Source organism: Rhagoletis pomonella, unplaced genomic scaffold (genome assembly GCF_013731165.1).
Source record: "Rhagoletis pomonella isolate Grant_MI unplaced genomic scaffold, Rhpom_1.0 Rhpom_scaffold_00004, whole genome shotgun sequence".
Classification (NCBI taxonomy): Eukaryota; Metazoa; Arthropoda; class Insecta; order Diptera; family Tephritidae; genus Rhagoletis; species Rhagoletis pomonella.
The window spans coordinates 24,506,845-24,530,853 of NW_023458558.1; the positions used below are offsets into that span (position 1 = coordinate 24,506,845).

A 24,009-nucleotide genomic window follows, 5' to 3' on the forward strand; every position below is an offset into this window, starting at 1 on the left:
TGGTAATTGTTCGTCTTATAGTGACCATTAAAACTTAATGATAATTGAAGAAGCTTGACTGCAATCAATGGAAGCATTTTAGTGCTTTATGTGGCGTAAACACAAAATTTTCAGCAAAATGCGCAATATTGTGCAAAACTAATGGCTGCATGAACGAAGAGAATATAAATAGAAACATCATTTGGAAATTGTTTGATGATAAAAGCTATGAGTAAATACATACATATATAAATTTTCTATGAAAACAAGAAATGCTTAGCTTAGCATTTAGCATTACATGACTTGCCTTGAATAATGGAAACGTATTAGGTATGTACATATGTACATACACATTGGTTTAGCATTGGGGAATGGAACTGTGCTACCAAGAATGCACCTACTGGTTAAGAACTATACACAATTCCGACTCTTGGGGGCAATGTAATCCTGCCCAACGGAAGCTCTAAACGTTCTGTTCGATTTATTACCGATAGATATTCGTATCGAAAATTTTCCGAAATATACGCTACCTACCGACTATATTATAGCAAAGACCAGGACCAGTTTAAGGGCCGGTTGCTCAAATTCTGTTTAACACTAATTTTCGGTTAACATCATTATTAGTGTCAACCAGGGCTCGAATCGTAACATACGTTATCGTATTACTCGTCACGTAAAAATACATTTTTCGCATTATGGCACAGGTGAACGTACTCTTTGTCCCATTCAGTTTATACTGCCTGACGTATCTCGTAATTTTCTTTCGTATGGTTTTCGATCCGTGAACTGATGTTACTACGATTCGAGCACTGGCTTTGAGCAACCGGCCCTTAAACTAGCATATGGCACCACTTGCAGCCATACAGAACTTATGTGTCCAAAATGGAATTTGAAGCGGTTGTATGCGAATGTCCAGCACTTTGCAAAAGAAAAGAATTTCTCGAATGTTTAACCGACATAACCGAAGTAGGAATACGGCAACTTTTGGGTTTCGCAGACTCCGACCGATGCACTATGAGTAATTTTTATATCGGCATTTTATAAAAAAAAAAAATTCAAACCAAATAACGGTGTCTTTTGTTTTTGTAAAAAACGAACGATAACTGCTTAGCATAAAGAGAATTATAAGTACTTTTAAGATGTATAACTGTTTTTTTTGCAATTGTTTTTTTTTTTTTTTTTTTTTTTTTTTTAAAAAAAAGAAATAAAAAATAAAAAAAAAAAAAAAAATTTTAAATTTTTTTAAAATTTTTAATTTTTTTTTTTTTAATTTTTTTTTTTTTTTTTTTTTTTTTTTTTTAAAGGAAAGGACTTAAAAGTGAAAAACTCATATGCAATCTGTAATTGATTCTCCAAATGAATTCGTTTAGATTGTCAGCGCTTGGTATTTATTACGATTATTCAAATGAAATCAACTACATGCAAGAAATGCGCAAAGCAATGTGGTATAAAATAATATGAATTATGTAAATGGTGCATGAAAAGTTCACGATTTTCAATCAAAGATTACACAACTGGAAATGAAAAAGGTAAAATTCTAAATATGTACTTGCCAACATTCTTTTAAAATTTGCGCAAAATTAAAATGCGGCAAAAATTCGAAGAGAAAGCAGGGAGCTCCTCATAGGTGCCCCTGTTGAAAAATTTACAATGAAGGTCAAACTATTTACAACAAAATTTGTTGCCAACGTTTCCAAACCAATAAAACAAAAGCATGCAAGCGCCTTTACTTTAATGGTCGGGCAAAATTTCATCGTAATATGCAAAAAAAAAAAACAAATAAAAAAAAATATAGCAAAAATGTTCACTATCAAAACGCTTTCAAGAGAACGCAGCAAAGCGGAAACAGCAATGAGACAAACAAGTAAAAGTAACAGTTGTTATCGACACGAGCTACTTACTACTCTTTGCATGCATCGAGCTGCTGTGAGTAGTACTAAATTCAGGAGCTCAGGAGTTCATTGACCGCAGCTGTTGTGTTTAAATTGTGAAAGAGTTTAACGGCCAAGCAATATGCAAAACGTTCCGAGCTTTACTTTTTTTTGCTGCAGAGGGTATGCTCAAATTTTTTGTATGCACAAATGTAATTTTAGAATCGTTATGTGTCCGAACGTACGGTGCTCAATGTGGAAAATTAACATTTAACAAAAAAAAATCAAATACCTCGATAACGAGAACAGATGGCGAAATAAATGTAACTGTATTTTAAAGCTTTTGAGACAAAATATTCAGGAAAAATAGTATCGTTAGATAAAAAAAAAATTGCCTACACTTAAAGGTCAATGATCCTCAATAGTTTTTAAATTGTTAAATTTTTTTTAGCCTGAAAACAGTATGCAATGAACTTTTTTAAAAGTTTAAACACATATAGTGCTTAACATAACTATACGCCACTCACATATTGACAAGATGTGACTATTTATTTTAATATTTTTGAGCTCTAATTCGTTTTTTCATAAAAGCTTGTTTATTCTTTAAAAAAAAAAGTCAAAGTTTTGATCTTTGTGCAAAAAATCATAAACGTTTCGAAAAACTTTCGAGCTTATCTATTAGATTTCTTAGAAATATTTTGAGCATGCAGTTTTTTAGCCCATTCAATTTCGTATAATAAAGCGCAAGTTTAAAGTAGTTGAGACTTGCCGTTGATTTTTGGCTTTTTTTTTTTTTGTTGACGATGTCAGTCATTTTCTTCCACACGAACTATGTATGCAAGTTCGACGAATTTTTTAGGCGTAGCATATGAGTAATAGCTTAAAAAAAAATTCAAAAATTAACGGTAAGTCCCAGCTACCATAAACTTGCACTTTATTATATTAAAATTGAATGGGCTAAAGAATTGCATACTCGAAATATTTCTAAGAAATCTCTAGAAATTTCTACAAAAGTTTGTTTATTTTTTTTATATTGCAAAAAGATTGAAACTTGGATTTATACAGGTTTTGTTAAATAATAAACTATTTTTTTTAACTAATAATTAAAATTAAAAAAATAAATAATCAAATCTGGTCAAAAAGTGTCGTAAAATTATGATAAGCACTTTTTTCTGTTCTTGAGTGAGGAAATTCATTTCCATGGTTGCCATAACCGAAAAGCGTATTTTAAATTTACTCAAAAAGTTTGTTGTTATGTTGTTATGTCAAGAAAATACAAAAAATTAAACGAAAATTTAAGGTCATTTTGAGAGTCTGATTGAATGAAAAATTACCTTGACCTTAAAGCCGACCTTCAAAGGTAATATCTTTGAACATATTTTTAAATTAGAATGGCGTTTTGTGGCTCTTGCAATCATGTAAATGTACCCCAACAGGGATTCCCTTGACAAAAGGACAGAAAAAATATACGTTTGAAACTTTTTAAAAAGTTCATTGCATACCGCTTTCGAGTCAAAAAAAAAGAAAGAAAAATAAGAAAAACTTATGTATATTTTTAAAGGCCATTTTAAAACTCAAGGTAATTTTTTCATCCAACGAAGCTATTGTCTCCGAATTCTCCATTTCGAAAACTTTCGCTATCTGTGTTCTCTTTCGATAAATCTGAATTTTATTAGTTTGTCTTTATCATTAATGTATGCTCATGAATATGTTCAGAGTTTGCCATAATTGAGGGATGTTTCGAACCTTAAGGCTCTGTTATGCATACTTTGCACTGCACTCTACTTCACGTAGAAATCAAAAATCGACAGACGTTTACATACATATGTAATGCCGTGCGTTGGTGGTAACCGCCTGTACACGCAGAGCTCATTTAACAAATTCCATATGCGACAACTCTCATGCAATGAAAAGTATGCATAACTGAGCCTTTAATTTTCCACACTGTGCCGTGCTATCAATGAAGTACAGGAAATATAAAACCGTTACGTTTACTAACACAATTTTGCCCGTATTATTGAATTACTTATCTATTTTGAATGTTTTGCATTTGCATTTTCGATTGTCTTTCTTCTTCTTTTTATTGAGTGATTGATTTGCATGCTTGACATACTTAAAAAAAAAAAAAAGGTGGAAGAAGAAGAAAATAGCATTCTAATACAATTATTCATGATGACAAATGAAGAAAATAAATTTTAACGTTGCTCAGCTGGTTTGCGCTACATCGGAATTTCATTTAAAAAAAAAAAAACACATGATTTATGGTAATTGAAGAAATTGGGTAGTCTCAATTACGACGAGCACAATGAATGTAAATGCTACAGGCGAAATGTACTGTAATTACTTATATAATATTTTTGACTGGCACTCGACGAACACACGGAGTTGAAGCTTCTTTTCCCCCAAGCGATTCGTAGGAATTTACTCTCAGCGAAGGGGATGGAGGAGTGCTCATATCCTTCTGCTGGCGTTTTTTTTGCGTAATTTGTTAATAGCATGCTGATGAAAATGCATTTTCAATTGAGTCGGGAATATACTCGTCATGTGTAGTAATGAATACTTGAGGATTTTCTGTTACATATATTATGTATGTGTGTATATTAATAAAATATGTATGTATGTAAATATAAAATATCGCATACATACCCAGTCGTCAAAGAAGGAGGAGGATTTCTAAAAGCTGTAACAGACGTCAAAGCTTATGCATATAATCTGGCACACATATGCGCATAATAATTTTACCCTTACAGACGGCAGTAATGCGGATAAAGGAGCCGCAATGTCGTGAGTTCGAGTCCCAACCACGGCCAGTAGAATTTTCATTTATTTGGATTTCATTCCTTTTTTATAAGTTCTATATTTTTTTACAGGGCTTTCAGTTAGTTGTTGTTAACTTTTTAATAAAATTCAACCCTAAAGATTTAAATTAACTAATAGTATGTAAAATAAAAAATGTGATATAAAATAAAGCAAATGAAAATAAAATAAAGTAAAATTAAATATATAAATCAAATAAAATAAAATAAATTAAAACAAGTAATTTTTAACAAAAAAAAAAACGACTTAAAAAAATATATATGTATATATATTTAATGATCCCATGCTTGAATTTCAACCGCTGGGCGAACAAATTCAAATAATCAGAAATAAGGCTTCTAAAGGGCTTCTCTTTTCTAATTTTGCCAACTGGGTAGTAGTTCTATCTGCATAGACACATACATACATATGTATGTTTGTGTGTAATTGGATAGATATCTGGTAATGAATATTTATTAGAGTGTACACTAGGATATGGTGAAAATCGGTTTTTATGTACATTTGCGTCTAATTTTATTTGGGCTGCGAACATAAGAGATAATTAATATTAACTGTTATGTTGTATTTACTGTTTTAATAAGAACAAAAGAAGAATTAAGTGCAATACAATTTTCCGGTCGGAAAAATGAGGAGCGCTTTTAAATAAACGGTCAGAACTAGTACTGAAGCTGAATTGAATAGCTGTGCTATTCGAAAACAGCCGATAAAGAGTGTATCTATAGCAACCGAAGTCAAATACAGCAAACCATTCGCAATAGGCGTACATACTTTTCGAAAGTAAAAATAAAATTTGTACTGTGTCATTCATAATTCGTGTTAATATTAAGAAGTGCCTGAATTCTCGTGTATTTCAACGTAAACTTTGATTTTTTTCTTCAAAATTCTACAGCTCATAGGCATTTTTGGTCAATGATAGGGTTTCTTCCAGAATTTAATGCACTACAAAAGTGTCCATTATGGCGTAACCCTAACTCCCACAAACGAGATAGATGAAATCAAATATTTACCAGTTAATTAACCGATTCCGAAAAATTAAGCCGAATCCTTTTCATCACTTCGCCATCCTTTGCTGCCCAAATGCGTTTACCATAGTTCATACTGCACGCCGAAGTCAACACACAGTGGTTCAAAATTGGAATTAAATGTTCATAATTCACCTTAGCCTTCATTTTTCAATCAATTTTTACTAAGAAAAAAAAAAAAATATTTATTTTGCTATACATTTCAAACATTTTTTTGTGTAATTTTTTCGTTTTGGGAGAACCATACAAGTTAAATAGTTTTTGTTATGTAACATTTATTAACTGGAATCGGAGAATAAATTTTCCTCAAAATTGCTATTTTTCTGCATTTTCCATTAAAAAATTTAAAATAATCAAATAAAAATTCACAAATCAGGCTCAACTGGTATCTTGCAAATATTGTAAGCTTACAGCATAAAAAAAAATTTCAGATTAAGTGAAAAGCTAAGGCTCCAGTGAATTACGAACACTAAATGCCAGTTTTGAACCACTGAGCAGCAGAGGGTTTATTGTTCTCCCTCAGTGGAACTGGAAACTCAGCATGCAACACGATCCTGCGCACAACTTTCCCTGTGCTTTATAGATTGTACAAAATAACCCGATTAAATAGAAACCCTTAAGTGGGGTACGACGAAACCAACTGGCGAAGGTTTTCATTATGTTTTATAAGAGACATTTTTGGTTTTCATATATATTTACCTCTGAAACATGCAGAGCTGGTTAAAAGGACAGTTTAAGAAATAAAGGACAAAAGGCGTCCTTTATTTTAAAAAAAAATTATAAAGGACAGGGGGTTAAAATAAAGGACGGATGGTCACCGTAACCATAATACTCTTTTTTTTTTTTATAAAAGTATAGCTTCTTATCTGATGAAAACTGTGCAAAAATTATAACAATTCTACAAAATTGCATCTAAAATCTTAATTTTTTAATCAGAGTTTTGTAGCCCATTAAATTTTAGATACTTTAGCAACTTAAAACTTACACTTTATTCTACTAAAAATTTAATGGTCCATAAAACTGCATACTCAACAAAATTCTGCGCAACTCGGATTAAAAAGTTAAAAATTTAGATGCAGTGTTGCAAAATTTTTATAATTTTGCACAAAGATTAAAATATGAATTTAAATGGTTTTTGTTAGATAATGAGCTACACTTTTATAACAAATAATAAATATTTAATAAACAAAAAAAAAAATTGAATTTCTAAAATGTCGTGTCCTTATTTCTTTATTCACCACTGTATGTATTACTAGTAAAAATAGTAAGGAATTGCTTCTGATTAAAAATGAATTGGTTGTAATGGTCCGTAATTTGACTTTATTTTATTTAAAGAATGTTTAAGAAAGGAAAACCCCACAGGATTCGCAGAGTTTTGCCTATTTTTGCAAGAACTCCTCCTTTTCATCGATTTTCCCGACCCCAGTGTTCCAAGCGCATGTAACTTTTTTGTCAACCAAAGGACGATATGAAAGCTACACAATGGATTTTTTTTATAACTGACTTCCGTTTTCGTATGGAAACACCCATATGTATACCGCCTTTGTTATATAATGAACAAAAGAAATATAACCAAAGCTTGTCAGTCTACGGCCAGCCTTCACCATTTCGACCGACATCCACTTATCGACTCTTTCCAGCGAATTGTTCTGCAGAATTTAATGCCCCCTATAGTTACTAGATAATTACTTTTGTGGCAGCTTCTGAAATTATCAACCATTTCTTTGGTTCCTCTTTCCCTAAGCTAAAAAAACAAAACAAAGCTAGGAATATTGATAAAATAAAGGATTCTTGACCAAAAAATATTTGTCTGTGGAGAATAGGGTCGAATTAATATTTTATGAACTGTTGAATGTGTAATGGGCGAACAAAAAAAAAATGCATCTAATTAATTTAAAAGGTTAAAACGATGGAAGTTTCAGGAGTTGCATAAGCACACATTTACGCAAACACGTTGAACTACAGCAAAACAGCTGACAGCTATTTATGCTGAATATGCATGACTTTTCGAAGTTCGAACCCATCAGCAGCCGCCTCCTCACTTAAACAAAGGACAAATTGCTGGGGCGCGTCGTTCAATTAGCAAAGGATACAATACAATTTCGCCATTTCAACAACAACATACAGTATAATTATCAAAAGACGTCAGAAAATTAAGTAAATATCTCTGAAAAGCAAACAGTTTCGCACACGCTGCACAGTGTTCTATTTTGGAAAAAAAAAGGCAACAACAAACAAAGATAGCAAAATAAATCCAACGGTGTTGTAGAGCTTTTGAGATGGAGAATTCAAGAAAGATAGTCTTGGATGAAAAAATTAGTTGGCCTTTAAAATTACCTTGAAAAACAGATTTTAATTTTTTTTTTATTTTTGCATGAAACCAATATGTAAGTAATAAACTTTTTGGAAAGTTTTAAACACATACATGTTTTTGCTGTTCTTGCGTCAATGAATCCATTTCGATGGTGGCAGATCAAAAACACGCACGTTGCAGACTTTTAAAAAGACCTTCAAAGGTAAAATTTTTGCCCTAAAAACAGTTTGCGACCATGGAAATTGATTCCATTATGCAAGAACAGTAAATATTTGGGGAGATTTATGTTGAATTCTGCATAACAAAATCTTTAAAATACCGTTACATTCGAGATATTTGATTTTGTCCATTATTTTTCCAAAATAGAACACAGTGTGCCATCAACATATACAAAAAACAACCACTCAGCCTTTTTCCTTTTGTCACGCTCTGCATTTTACGCCATAATTCTATTATTGTGGCGAAATATTGTCTGTCATTAAAACTATACTTACCGTCTACAACGTTTGCATTCAGCGCGTCTGCGGTTCTACTTATCTAATCGTACAAAGAAAATATGAAATAAAGCTAAAGAAGCTTTTCTTCCAAGTGCTTGCCCAGAATTTGACCTTACAACACATTTCGATTATCACTAGCGACTAGCGGTATTATGGGGCCAAAGCAAGGTGCGGCAGAGTAAAAGTGTCTGGCAATTTTCTGTTGACTGCGTAAGAATGCAGAAAATGTCAACGCCACGCCAACTATCGGAGCCAAAATTTTTTCAGCTACGAGTATGTGTGTCTCGTGTTTTAGAAAGTAGTCCTCTTTTGCAACAAAATATCTCCTTTTTTTGTTTTCTTGTATGCGGCTATATAAAAGATAACTTACTGCTTTGTTTGTTCGTGCGGAAAATATGAAAACTTGTTTTTGGTTAATGCATACAAAAAGAAAAAAAATTATAATAATTTGTTTTCTACCAATTTTTCACCTTAGAACCTTTTGGTGCGGGCTTTTCAGCAATTTATATATTCATAATGGCGCTGATGGCTAATACATGTAAATACCAAATTTTGTTTTTTTCCACTTGGAAGCCTTTAACAACAGAAAATAAAAGTGATTGCAATAAAAAAAAAATATACAAGCATAATAACAGGCGTATGTACAAAGCTATTAAGGCTGACAATGAAAAGAGAACTTTTCAAATGACAGCTTAAATTGAAGAGAAAAAAACCTGAGTAATAATGTACGCATTATGTTGCCATCACCGCCTTCGTTGCCGTTATTGTTGCCCAGTGTGACTGGGTTAGATCTCTTGCGGCTAGATGTACATACATACATACATACATAGTAATTGATGAAACAACATCAATGGCCAGTCTTTATAATTGCTATAATGCATTCAAGTGTGGTTGTACTTCTCTCGCCGATGAAAATCGCAAAGGTCGTCAAATATCGGTTTGAACGACGGTTTGAAAAAATCGACGCTGTTGCTACATAGTCCTTGCTAATACGAATTCAGAATTCGGATGGCTGGTGGGCGTGACAGTTGACCGATTTTTAACATATCTCAGATTTATGTCGCCCTAAGTTAATCCAAGTTACAAACCGAATTTCACCATTGTGAACCGATTTGCCAATGTGAAGCGTTCACTCTATGGAAGATTAATGAAACGGAAGCAGCTGAAATTTGTTTTGCTATTAGTTTAAAGTGTAAAAGTATTTTTGTTTCAATCTCTCTCCACCACACGGCGCCGCAAGGTATTTATACTCTCCAAAAAAAAAACACTAAAAATGCATAACATCGCAGAAATGCCCTTAACTGTGTAAGGACTAGGAAAAATTATGATAACCTGATTTGGAGGCACCCTTGCATGCTATTGAGCTTAATATTGAAGATGAAGACAGATCCAGTTCCAATCGATCATTCAACTAAAATTGCTGATGCCGGAAAATGCGTATTCAAGTTCCTGCGCAAAAATTCTACTCCTGTGTCCTTTGACAATTGCTACAGTAGATTTTCTCAAGAAAAATTCCTTAAGACCTGTTAGTTGGATATTTTCACACATTTCGTAATTAGGACTTTCTGTAACTCTTAGACCACTGTGCGGTACTGCAGATGAAAAAGATGCCGCCTACAGGGCCATGCTCTGATCGGGCGCATCACGAGCTATGTGGGATCGGTTTAGGGAGCTGATGAGGAAGCGAAACATGTGAAGCGCGAAGAGCTTTGAATGCTGGCCGGCAGGAAAAGCGACCGACTTACGGAAGGTTTCCAGACCAGGGATAACTCATGGAAGAACAACCATGGCGACCTAGTGATTGATGCCCAGAACGTACTTAAACTGTGGAGGTAACACTTTTCCACACTATTGAATGGTAGCAGCACCGAAAACAGTGAAGAAGATGAACCCACAATGAACCACCGCCTGACAAATCTAGCTATTTATCATACGAATACTAGGTGCATTCTTTTGCAACCGAACTACAAAAGAACGCTCGCTCAAATGATGAAATATAGGCAAAGCAACAACACAAACTCGGCTATCGAGTTTCACTAGGTCGGTTAAAAAAATACGCGGCATGAGGGTAGTGTTGTTAAGTGAAAAACCTGCTTTATTGTAAATCTTTAATAGGAAAATGAAGAAGGATTTTTTTTTTTTCTTATATACATGATTTATGTTTTAAATAAATGGATACATATATTACACCAATACCTCGCATAATTACATCTAAATCCAACAGGGTTGCTTAAGGTGGAAATGACGCTTTGAGGTGGAAGTGAAGGAAGTGGCGTTGGCATGAGTGTGCCACACTCACGGCTGAGGCCTGGATGGAAGGCGATCGACCAGGTGGTGGTGGTGCCCCAACCACGTTTCAAATGCGGTCACTTCTGCTAACGTTGCGTTGTACACATTTTCTCATCGCATTTGTCAAATTCAATAAGCGCGTAATGTGAAAAGGTTTTCATATACATACGAGGAAATTGGTATGTATGAGTTTAAGTACATATGCAGGTAGTAAGAGCAGATAGTGCCATACAAGCAAAGAGCGACAAAATTAAGGTTATTGTAAGCGCAGAAATATGTGCTTAGATATTTCCTTATGTGGGGATACTCTACCAACAGACAACCGCTCATCTAGGAAACTATGTATTTTGAATTTAGTGCAATGGAAGATATTTTTTTATTGACGTTTATAGTGAAATGAATTGCAAAAACATACAAGTGATTTATTTTCAAATGCACGTACCTACATATGTTAATACATATATTTAGTAGCGTTGTAAGGTCGAGCTCTGATTGCCTAAAAATATCTTTATATTACAGGAGCTGATGTCCACCCTCTAGAACGCTGTTTAGAGGAATCTAAACGATGTCCAGACCATTCTAAAACTTAAAAGCCAGTGCAGAATTTTACAAACACGACAAAAGACAAATGCCAGCGGTGAAAAATATAACATCCGAGTCAGCAGCTCAATTTCTTAACGTTCCGTGACCACTTAGACGACGCTTGCATGAATAGGGAAAGCAAATTTAGCCGTACATAGATTTCAAATTAGACCAGCACCAGGTAAGATAACATCGGGCTGACAGGCAGCTGCACTCCTATCAACCCAGAGGAAAAAGAGGTTATGCTTAAGTATGAGACCCGCGCTGCACAGTGGTTCAAACCTGGCATTTAGTGCTCACAATCCACTGAAACCTCATTTTTCATTCAATTTGATTAGCTTTTTTTTAAATGAAACTTGAATGTTCTAAAAAATATGTTCACCTTAAATTAAAAAAAAAAAATAATAATAAAATAATATTTTTAATTTCTAGAAAAATTCTGTGTATGCAGTTTTACAAACCATTAAATTTTAGTATAATAAAGTGCAATTGGCAAGTGGTTAAGAGGTCGCTGATTTTTAATATATATATATATATATATATATATATTTATTTATATGTAAATACCAGCCCAGCATGAGGATAAGACCCTCACGGCATCCCTCATATCTTTGCATAATCTGCCAACCTGTCGACCCTGAATAAAGAAGCTCTCTACTCCGCACCTGGAAAGGTCACCCGCTTCTTTGGCCTCAGGCTCAACGCAAACGACAACCTCCTCGGATATCTCCGCTTTAAAAACTCACTTTCGTATTCAAGCTATTAGCAGAGTGTCCAGATTGGGTGATTTAGCGCCAATTTGGCGATTTTTTTGATATCCGCCGTAAAAATTTAGGAAATCACCTTTGGCGATTTTTTCCCCATCAAGTCAAATGTTTGTGCCTTACCATGTAAATGCGTCGAAAAACGTGGAAAGTAGGTTTTTGGAGTTAGAGCTTTAGTTTTGATGTGGCACCACTTTTTATTGTTATCGATTCTATTGTAGGATACCGAATATTTGCTAATATTAAACTGCCATTTGTGACAACTTCCGACGAATGTAAAATTTGCAATTTCATTTAAGAAATAGCTGATCTCGCCTTATTACAGCTTTTACTATATTTTTAGCTTCGAGTGCTTAAAGGCGGATTGCGCTATTAATCAATTAATATGAGTTATAATAAATTTGTTATATTATTATTGTGCAGTCCTATTGGAAAATGTGTTAATACAAATATTTTTTAAAAAGTTGCGTATTTTTAAAGAAAACTGTTTGTACGTCACTACGATATAAGTGATTTGTGTTATTTATTATTACCCTGAAAGTATTATATTCGTTTTTGGTTTTAAAAACTATAAATAAAATAAAAGTTTGTTTAGTCAATTTCATGAATCTTATTTAAAAAAAAATGGGGCGATTTTTGGCCCTTTTCTTTTTAAACGATCTGGACACTCTGGCTATTAGTGCCCTTAGTTAGATCGGTAACGAACATATCGAAGTGTATTAGGGAATATCGAGGAGGAGAGGAAACAAAAATATTAAGCTCTGCCGCCGCCCTGGTCTATGGCTATCTGAGATTGATTTTCAATAGGCAACAGATATAAAGGCTTTAACCTTTTTTATTATTATTTTTCTTCGGGACTTACAGCGGCTTTAACTTCTTATATCTCCAACGCTTGACGTGATAAAAGACGCAATCCAGGTTTCCCCGCTAGTCTTGGAACTATCAGCACGGTAATGAGGCGAATCTGTAAAAAGGGCCAAAGGCGACAAGCCGACGTTCCTTAGCATGCGTCTTACCTTCTGAGAAGCAGAATGTAAGGCTTTGCATTATTTTATTTTACACACTTCATATGTGTGCGTTGTGACCTCTGCATGTTTTAGCACCCATATCTTAGCCATAAATTAAGCAAATGTATTAAAGCAAAAAATAACGAAACGAAAAAAAAACAGATTAATAAGCACGCAGAAGGTGCTTATAAGCGCTACCAAATCCAGATGTCCGTACGTTCACACATGACAAGACACAGTGATATTTTGCACAATTATTTTATTTTATGTATGTTTGCTGTATCATGGCTGAATCCGCTGACCAGGCGACTGGCGGACTTTAGCGCCCACAGACTTCTTTCGGCCCATGCTGAACACATGCGCTCGGTCAGTCGGCAAGCAGTCAAATCAACCAAGCGTCAAGTTCACTACCAGCCAGCCAACAAATTCATAATGGGGTTCACACGATTTGTGCCTACTGCTTTCGTCTTGATTGTGAAACTTTTTGCCGGCTAATGGCTGTAAGCCGGCCTATCTTACATGGCAAGAATAAAGCAAAATTTTACAATAATAAAGGCAGCAGCATGCTTGCAAAGTTCTTCTCGCAACCTGCTTTTTTTTTTTGGTCTACACCTTTTTCTCCTTTTTATGCAAAATACTCAAATTAGCGCGACATTGCGTCAAGTCCTTTTTTTCGCCTTAAACTTCGCCTGCACCTCCGCATCCTTAAATGTAAGCTATAACAAATCATTAACTTTATAGGTCGCTCTGCATTGCCAAGAAGAAAACGAAGAAATGCGCAAAGAGGCAGAAAAAATGTGTTTAGCGTTGCTTATAGGCCAACGCACTTTTCGTCTGATACCAAGCGATGGCGACGCTGGAACGGCAACCACGGTGTGCCACGGAAAATATGTAAATACATACACACATATAGTCGTACAAAGTCCAATAGTATACATAGGTATGTATGTATGAATGCATGTGTATGTATGTGCACAAGTCTAATCCTGGGTGGTCTCATTTTTGCCGCTGTTGCGTTCATTCCTTTTTACCTTTTAATACACTCCTCGTCATTTGAATAGCGCACCCTTTTAATCCTTAGCATGTACAGTTTTCCTTTTGTTTATTTAATATTGACAATTTTTTTTTTAAGTACAGCATATTCTACGAGTAAATCCGTTTTCGAAATTTTATACAAATTAAAAAAAAAAATGTGAACAAGGAGGTGCGCTATCCTAGTGCAAGTTTCAAATGGTTGTAAAATAGCGTTGATTTTTTAAATTTTTTGTTGACGGTGATGCGCATTTTTTCTATATTTAAATTTCTTCGACATACGAGCTACAAAACTGCATATAAAATTTTTCAAAAAATATTATTAACTTATTCAGTGCAGGTCATTAGGATAGCGCACCTCGTTGTTGACATTTTTTTTAATTTGCATACAATTTTAAAATCGGATTTACACGTAGAGTATGCTCTATGTTTATACAAAATTAATGAATATTAAATAAACAAAAGGAACACTGCAAATACTAAGGATTAAAAGAGTGTGCTATTCAAATGAGGGGGAGTGTAAATTTTAGTATATTTTTTGTGCTAATCAGGTTTGCATACAATATTCTTTCTTCACTTATACAAACTTTCAACAGCCGTGCCAATGCGGCGCGTCCCAGCAAGTAAATAAGTATCTAGTATGTACCGACTAATATGTAGCGTTTACATACATACATACGTAAAGACAGCTTCCTCTTGGCTGATTCGTTATTGGCGCACGAAATTCCTAGAAAAAGGTTCCACATTTCAAGGCTACGAACGCATAACCAACAAATATGCGTACCACCAACACACAACTTTTTATGTTCACTTCAACAAATATTGGGTCATATAAAAAAGCTCCGCAGATTTTAGGGTTTTTGAAAAAAAAAACACAATTTTTATTAGAAATTAAGTACTTACCGGCCATTATTATCGACTATAACCTTTTGTAATTTTTCGTGTGGTGTCACAATTCCATCGGTATAGAACTTCTATAACTTGGCCAAGTGATTTTCAGCGACTCTTCGGTCGGCCAATTTTTTACCATGAAGGGAGTTTTCAGAGAGCAAAAGCGCATGGAAGTGAGACGGTTCGAGGTCCGGTATATCGATTAAAACTTCCCAACCAAGTCCCGTCAATTTGTTTTGAGTCATCAAAGATCTGTGTGGCCCGGCATTGTCATTATGGAACACAACTTCTTTTGCGTTGGTCAATTCTGGTCGCCCTTTCTTGATTGCTTCGTTCAAACGGTCGAGTTGTGCACAGTAGAGAGCCGAAATAATCGACAACTTTCCCTTCCAATCCCACCAAACACGTTTGCCGTCAATCCAGGCTTGGAAGTCGTTTGTGGAGCGTCATCATTAATGGTAATTAGGTAAATTAATTTTTTTTTTTTGCGGTAATTCAGGTGGTACCCAAACATCGAGCTTCTTTCTTTGAGTAGCCTAATCTGTTTAGATGATTCCAAACTGCCACAGGTGGTTGTAGCTTAGTGCCTCCTAACAGCTTGCATGCCGGTCTTGTTCAACCATTTGCATCATCCACTTTTCCATCAAAATTTCGTCAACGGAATCGAGCAAACAACTCCTGGGTACGGCGTTCATGCACAGCATTCGTACCGTACACTTCACAAATGTTTCGGCGTGTTGTTGCAGTGTTTTTTTTTTTTAGTAAAACCATCGTACAGCGTATCACTTAAGATATATCACTAATTCACAAATCAATATAATTTTTTGCACGAGCGGCGATTTACAGAACTGTCTTCAATGGATTAGTGTTGCCAGATGCATGGGCGCCAACACTACATATTGACAAAATTCGCAGAGACTTTTCATATGACCCAATAATATACACACATATGTGAGTTTATGCAAAAACAAAAATTTGAACGAATTTCGAAATTCCATATACCTACCCTTGTAGTCAGCTGATTAAGTTAAATCATATTTTTCCCAGTTTTGGCTATTTTTCTTCTGTCTATTTAATGTTAAGTTTTTACAACATTTTACAACATTACTTAACCGGCATCACATAAATCAAAATTTCAAACTTCGCACAAAATTTATAAAAGTTAAACAACTTTAACAATTACACCCAAAATTTTTTAACTTTTTATCAAAAATTTTTGTTGAGCATTTTCTCCTATACTTACTTACTTTTATAGGCTAATATAATGCTATAAATTATTGTTGCTTTTCCACAATAGTTTTTCATTAAAAACGGCAAAAAATAAGCTTGTTATTAAAATTTTATGAATGGAAAAAATTTTAATAAAAATTTTAAGTCAAAATTGTTGAAGTTTGTTGAGTTTTTATGATTTCTGTAAGAAGTTTGAAATGTGGATTTACATATGTGGTGGTGCCGGCTATGTAATGTGCTAGACTTTTATAAAAGAAAATATAAACTTACATAAATAGAAAAAAGAAAAATAACCAAAACTGGTTAAAATGTCACTTAACTTAATCAGCTGAGCACAAGTGTATGTGCGTGCAATAAGACGTCATTATTTGGCAATACATATGCTTCGCTTGCAACCTTGATTGTATTTTTTTTTTTACAAAATGGACTGTATTGTTAAGCATTTTTCCTAAAATTTATTATTGTGATTTATTGAAATTGATTTTGAAAGGTATGCAAGAATTTATTGAATTGTTTATTGAACCATTTGACGGCAAAATGCATGGCGGACTATGTAGAAAAAAGGCAAGCAATTTATATAAAAAAGGCTACAAATCACTTTCACTTGAATTGAATTAGAAAGATTATATGTAATACACTGGTCGAAGAAAATGCAGGCGGCATTTTGAAGGGACGGGATGACAGTTTCAATGCAAGCAGAGAAAATCGCATAAGTCAATACTTCCAAATAATGGCAGCGTCGTAAAATTGTTATTTAATATCGAGTTAAGTTATTAATTTACTTATTTCTAGTATAAGATTCTACGTGACCATGAAAATAAGTATATACTTCCTTACATTCAACTCAACTTAGACTTAATATTTTTTCCTAATTTTTTAAAAGAATTACCGAAACTTAAAGAAATGTTTACTTGTTTAAAGGTATTAGGCGGGTTTTTACTTAAAATCGTCGCAATATCCTTAAAAATAGTAAAATGTTATTTAATATCGAGTGAAGGATACGTTCCAATTTTATTTTCCGCATAAACTAGCCTAGGCTCGAGGGTTGTAAGGCTGGGGGTTGATATCAAGACCCTGAGAAGTGCACCATTCATCGATCTTATGCAGAACTATCTGCGTCTTTCTACAGCTCTACCTAAGAGTTTTTCCTGACGCTAATGCACAAATATCAACTTAAGTTTTGCTAATAGATAGATTGCACCAGAATGAGTATTGAAACTCTAGCTATACCGTCAATATGCAACCTCCAAGACAAGAACCTTGCTAACATTACGTTGGCAGATCCTAAGCAACTCGTTGTCAAACTCATTTAACATAGAGGAGCCACCATGGCTCTAAAATCTAAAATATGGAAACGCAAACATTTATCCAAAACCTCTTAAGTGAAATGCCCAATTCAACACGTATCGCGTATATCTGCTTACAGCTTTAAAATATTTTAAATATATAACTAGATATAAAATGTATTTAAATTACTTTACCTTTCGGATTTGGACCCTCAATTAAGTTTTTAAGCACCAAACACACTAAAATTTACGCACGGATGGAAACTACAAAATGTAACAATTTGTACGTGGTCCTCTGTTATTATTGTTATTGTCGTGACGATGTTGTAGTTGTATTTTGTTGAAATACTCGTAGAACTTTACAGCTTAACAACTAATGTTAGCAGCAATTGAATGCGTTTCTGAAGCATGAGCACGGAGGGACTCGAAGAAAATTTTCGAGGATTTATGCACAGACAAACTTTTTAACAATGAATTTATCTACCGTAAATATGCATGTATGTAGTAGTGAAAACGGTATGAAAGCACCCGCAAATCTGAAAGAGAGAAAAAGAAAATTAAAAATAGCAACAGCAGAATTAAATGTACACAAAAAGAGCTGGGAAAAAAATTTCTTTATAAAGCTGAATGAAGTATTTAGGTACATAAGTATGTACATCCGCGATTAAAACTGAGCGAATGATGATTTTTTTTTTTTTTAATTGAAATTTATTTTTTTTGTTAATTTTCTACCAAAACATTTTTCATGCTATAATCATGGTTGTGGTGAATCAAAGTTTCTAACGTTATAAAAAAAATTAAAAAATTAAAAAAATTTCCATGAAAATTTTATCTATTTATAGAAAATTTTTGGGTAAGAAGTCATATATAGTATAAAGTGAAAGTTTTAAAAAGCTAAAAACTTGCGTTGATTTTTATATATATCTTTTTATGCCCTTTTCAGTCTTTTTATACAACTATGAGATTTAAAAAAAAAAGCGTTGTTACACAAAATTTTGATAGGTTTTCAGTGGCCGCAACATCCAAAATTTTTCGCGAACCCCGTTCCATGATTACGAACCACTTCAATAAAAAAAAACTTTAAACCCAGGAAGATTTCGTAAATGTCACTTTTCAAATATTCTTTAACTTAAGTGGATACGTTTACTGATTCAAGTCGTCTAAAAAAACACTTGCTAGGTAGTACATACAATGGTGGCCACATAAATCGGGACAAGACTTCTTAAAAAAATTAAGTTTTATTCGTTTATTTTTTTTTTACAAAAATTTTGTCTTATTATTTAAAATGAGCAATTCTTGTATAAATACATATGTACATATGTCCATAGATTTCTCGAAAATGGCTGTAACGGTGTTGATGAAATTTTGAGTTCAGCTAATGTTTCGCATTTTAAGGTTACCTAGGTAGGTGTTATCTCCGAGAATATTCGTATGAGGTTGCCGCCTATTCGAAATTAATTACAACTTGAATAAAGATCAATATATGGGCTTTACACCAAAAAACAACAAAAAACCGGTACACAGTATACATACATACACTCAAAATATGTATTTCTTTATAGGGTTGTCACCTAATTTATAATGCAAGATATTAAGATTTAATTTATTAGATTCAAAACGTAAAATTTTTTTTTTGATTTGCTTCCAAAATATTAATTGTATAGATTTCTGGGGTACTGAGTAGGCTGATATTTTTGTTTATCAACATTATTTCTTCAAAGTTTTTTATTTTTATTTCGTTTCACTGAATACTGAGGTACCTATTAGGATAAAATATTAAGGCATCGAAAATATTTTTTTATCCATCTAGCCACATAATTTGTATAAAAAAGAAGTATTCGATTGGTTCAATGTTAGCGATTTAAAAAAATGTTCACCAAATTTCAAACTTTTTAATCAGCATTTTTTTTTTCTAATCAAATATATTGTTTATTTTCGGTAGTGTTTTTTTTTCTGATGGGCTTACGCATTTCTTTCCATAGATAAAAGGTACATATAGTCGGTACATACACGAGGGTTTGGACCGTGAAAAAGGAGCTTAAATATTAATAAGACGAAGAAAGACAATCGATAAAAGTAGACGGGTAGGGAGAGAATATTCAAAGAAATTTTCATGACGTGGTTCCTTTACCGTCAAATAGGTTTACGCGTCTTTTTTCGCACTCAACTTTGATATCGAATCTTTTTTCGGACACCGCGACGAAAAACAAAAATCTCAAAGTAAGCCACCACGTAAGTATACCCCACGCAGTAATACCAATTTTGAAGCGAAAATCCAAAAACAAATTCTACAAACTCAATAACCAAAAATAGAAACAACATAACTGCATACATAGATATGAATGTACGTACGTAAACAAACACATAAAACCCAACCACGAAATGACAAATCGATTGACAGTTGTGTTGTACAAGTACATATATCAATAAATAAGGATAATTTGAATACCGTTAACAAAATGGCAGTACACACCCACATCAACGTCCCGATCCATAAATAATAATCGACACGGGCTGGGCCACCAACCGGCGCGAAGCAATATCCATAAACCTGGCAAAATAAAGGGTGAGTTGACACACAATTCCAACAAGGAATATCGATAGCGATATGTACTATGCATTGTGGTAAACAAAGGCTATCGCCAAGGAGCCACGCCGGACAAAAATAACGATGTCACTGACGCTTTAATGCGTCAACGCTTTCGACAATGTTGATGACGAAAAGCAAATGAAATAGAAATACTTAGATGTTAGATATATGTACACATAAAATCCATACGTACATACATATAAACATAACTAAGAAGTTATACAGGAGAATATCGGTAAGGTCTAGCAAACAGGATTAGCGTTGATGACGTTGGCTTTGATGAGTGAGTCGCGTTAACGTTAATATTTACCCGCAAGTATACGTTTGCTTATATTATAATGCATACAAATATGCGTTGGGATGGATTGGATCGCTATTAATTGGCACAAAAATATGTACGTAACTAATATGCATTAAAATAGAAACGACAGAATTCAAATAAAATACATACTAATCATACATACGTATATTTGTCTGAGTATATTTGGTAGATGGGAAAAATGCCAGTAGATATTTGAGCATTATGGGCGTTATGGTATTTTTGGAACAATTATTTGGCGAAGGAGTTGCCAAAGAATAAGCCTTCAGTCGTCCTTTATTTGCCGCTCATTAAGTGTACAATTATATCGATTGGCTGGGTTATATTATGTATATGTACACAGGCGTAACAAAGTATTTTTTTTACTAGAATTTAATGGGCTGCAAAACTGCGTACTCAAAAAATTCTAAAAAATCTGATTAAAAAGTTGAAAATTTTTATGAAAATTTGCTGAATTTTCGCGAGTTTTGTACAAAATTTAGGAATTATATTTTTATATTTTTTGTTGTAGAATGAACCACATTTTTATACCAAATTAGCGGAAAAGTATTAGAATGAAAATTATTGCATATATTGTGACAAATCTGCTGTGCCAATACTTTGTTCCGGCAGTGTACATATGTATATGTAAATAGAAAGCATATATGTATGTACAGTAGACTGCATCACTCCCCATACAAAAAAAAAATTGGGACTTTTTTCCCATTGGAATTATTAAATCTATTATATTTTAAGACGTCCACCAAAATATTTCAGAAAAATATTAAGATTTAAGCGAGCTGGGACGATTTGAAAATACCTCTATTTAAAAATGAGTTTTTTATGAATAAAAATAGTTTCTTAAAGATGTTTTTTGAAAAAATCCCCTCAAATGACAAAACGGTTTAAGCTAAAAATATTTGCATAAAAATATTAAAAAAAATTAAAAAAAAAAATTTTACGAAATCGTAATGATGATATTTTTGATGCTGTTTTTTAACTTTTTTCAAAGGTTGGTATAAGAAAAACTTGAATAACTGAGCCTAAACTCTTCTGATTTAGACATAAGAGGTGTCGGTGGAAAGGTATTTTCTCACCCTTCTTAAAAACGTTGATTTTTTGATTTTTTTTTGTTGGCAGTGTCCTCCCTCCATAAAAAAGAAAATTGTCGAACATACTTTGTATGGACGAAACGTGAAACACCTTCAATAAAAAATAAAAAAAATCTCAAAAATCAACGGGATTTTTTAGCAACTTAAAATTTCAAAAGATCCCAAAATATATAAAACGAAGAAGCCCGAAAAGTGCTGAAGAAATTAATAAAAAGAAACGTGCCGAAAAGTCCTTAAACTTCTTGTGATAAAAACTGGGGTTGATGTTTTGAAATCTTGTTGTTGTTTTATATGAAAAAAGGGCAACAAAATATATATTAAAAATCAAAGCGATTTTTTGCCCGCTCTTTTTGCTCTTCATTAGACTAAAATTGCATGGACTACAAAACTGCATACCTAAAAATGTTCTAAAGAAGTTTGAGACTTTGATTTATATGATCTTGTTAAAAGCTTGGATAATATTTTTACAAACAAAAATAATATTAAAAATATTTAAATTTGTGACTGGTGCAAAGTAATTATGCATGAAATAAAAAATTCCATAGACAAAAATTACATTTTATTTTTTATTTTTTCAATATCCTTCAACTGGTTAATGAAATGTAGTAATTTAAAAATATGTTACTACTGAAATAGAGATAATTAGGGCATTTTAAAATTTATATCGTTTTCCTCTCCTTCTACAACACGTTAACATTTTTATCAGTCACTGTAGGTATTTTTCTTTAATAATTTTCGTAGCTTTAAGAATGTGGCCATGTGTGTATGCGTGTAGTGGTAAGCAGTGCGCGCTACCACTCCGCAGGGCCTGGTCTCAAGCCCTGGTTAAAGCAACATAATAAAAAATGTTGGAAAAAGGTTTTTTCTTAACAGCGGCTGCCTCTCGGCAGGCAATGGCAAACCTCCGATCGTATTTCTGCCATGAAAAACAGCTTCTCATAAAAATACAATCGCCGTTCAAAGTCGGCGTAAAACTGTAGGTCCCTGCGCATTGTGTGACAACATCAAGGCGCACGCCACAAATCGGAGACGAAGCTCGGCCAAACACTAACATATGTGTTATTATTATTATTATTATTAAGAATACGGCTGCTTTAATTTTTGTATATGTTCTTGAATACACCCATACTTGTACATACCTATTTACAAATAAGTACACATAGACAGTAGAGTTTTCATTTGCAAGGATATTTGAGAAAAGGCACGTGCAAGAAGGATCACCAAAGGATAATGAAATCAAATGTAAATTGGGTAACGCGACTGAAACACGAGTAGACCATGAAATAGTGCATAAGAGAGGATGTAAATAAAAAAGGGGCATGGACAAGCATAAATTCTACAACATAGGACACGGAAGGAGTAGGCTTTGACCCTTAAAACACATTTCCTTGAGTTTCATTTTCTGACAGCATAAAAAAGGGATTTTTTCAAAGCAAAGGAATAGGTCAAGAGAAAATGCAAATTAAAATATTCCACAGGCACGGATACTCAAATAATACAATCGGAAAAATAAAGTGGTATAGTCTGCTTGAGTGCTCCTCAAGTGTCACAGTGCTTATTGAAATTGAAGGATAACCCAAAGCTGAACGAATAGAGCGTTGGAGAGAGTGAGGTGGAGGCAGGATTTCAGTAGCAGCAGTTGTGCGCGGAGTGACAGGATGATGTTAAATGTCAAGTGGATTTTCAACTGCAACACTTGCTTGCGACCGCATGCTGCGCAACACTTACACTTGACTTTATCGCTGCCACCGCTGCTACTTGTGTCAGTTGAATTTTCTTTATCAGCATCAATCGATGATGGCAACGAACGTACGACTTCTTGATAGTGTTTTTTTTTTTTTAATTTTTCTCGTTTTTTTTTTTACGCAAGCAGCAGCGACAGCAATTGCTGAGTACTGCGATGCTACTGCCAAGTTGACGAAGTGGCTGCAATCATGATAGGGAAGCAGAAATCAGTGCGTTGTGTTTTTGTAACACAACACATTCAGTAATGATGCAAGAGCAGATGAAGATAAAGGAAAGGGGACACAAATTTAAAGCACCATTTAATCAATTATTTTCGATTTTTGTATTTGCAATTTGGGAGACGAAAATATTTTATGGAGTTGTAACAACCGCCCAGCCCCCTCAGGGATTTAGTCAAGTATGATCTTTAGAGACCGATCTTAAAAAGAACAGTTAAACTCTACATGAATTTTTAAAGTTTCTGAAAAATAAAAATAAAAAAATCAGAAAAGTTCCGTAAAAATTCTGAATAACTCAGTGAGAGGGGAGACCAGTATGTTTGCATGTATGTGTATAAAAAAATATTTATTGGTTCAAAAATGGTGGGTAGGCACTGTGGCCAATGGCAAAGTTCGTTTGCCACCTCTGCATGGTTGTAAGTCATGCAGAGTCCGCAAAATGCTCCGGAAGCAGTGTCCGGAGG

At 33.7% G+C, this 24,009-nt stretch overlaps 1 protein-coding gene across 8 annotated transcripts in view; it reads right to left on the reverse strand.

Annotated features, from left to right (window-relative positions):
* Window positions 1–24,009, reverse strand: part of LOC118737312 (G protein-coupled receptor kinase 2) — a 255,458-nt gene that overhangs the window by 219,372 nt on the left and 12,077 nt on the right. For 7 of the 8 annotated variants that reach the window (XM_036467736.1, XM_036467739.1, XM_036467735.1 and 4 more), the window contains one exon: window positions 17,777–18,117. The exons of the other annotated variant lie outside the window; for it this stretch is intronic. The gene's annotated coding sequence lies outside the window, so the exon portion shown is untranslated. The remainder of the gene's footprint in view (window positions 1–17,776; window positions 18,118–24,009) is intronic. 8 annotated transcript variants of the gene reach the window in all.